Here is a 776-nt window from a genome sequence, read left to right on the forward strand (position 1 = left end):
CGTGTGCTCTTCCGATCTATATTGTATCAAATTAAACAAATAAAATTCAAGTTGTATTATTTTCAATGTATACGTAAAAAATGAAAACAAGAAATGCAATAGATAGCGTAATGAGGACCGCAAAAATTAAAAAGGGATTTCGATAACAATTAGTAGCAAATTACGTGACAGAAAATTCAAAGAGAGGAAGAAATCTCCAGCAGCAGCATACTTGGCGCGCCCGTTTTTTATATATATTATAATATTATAATATAAATACGTATATGTTATATATATATATATATATTTTTTTTTTTTATTGCTAGAGCAGCACGTGTCATATGCCTGACTCGTTGATATAAGTATCATCCGTATCATAGAACAATTGATAAAAGTGATAGAAATTAATTTAAATATACTAAGTATATTATAAATATACTAAGTATATAATAAATTTAAATATACTTGCAATATAAATTGTTGATACATATTATTTTAAAGTTATTAGTGAATATCAATCAATCAATAGTCCTACTACTCTTGACAGAGCGCAGTGACCTCTTCTCGTATTTCTGCGATGTGCGCTATTTTCACTTTTACGCAGATATACGGGACCTACAGTTTAACGCCGGTTCCGAACGGCCTTTTTTTTTTTTTAAGAAGAGGTTCTCTTGACAAAGATACTCTCAGTGGTTTGCCATTGCCTTCCGAGAGGCGGCGATCGCTTCGAATTGATTAAAATCAATTTCAGAGTTATATTATTCTGGGTGGATTTGAACCCGGATCTTTAGCTTATA

This window comes from Wasmannia auropunctata, unplaced genomic scaffold, assembly GCF_000956235.1.
Source record: "Wasmannia auropunctata unplaced genomic scaffold, wasmannia.A_1.0 LD335295.1, whole genome shotgun sequence".
Lineage (NCBI taxonomy): Eukaryota > Metazoa > Arthropoda > Insecta > Hymenoptera > Formicidae > Wasmannia > Wasmannia auropunctata.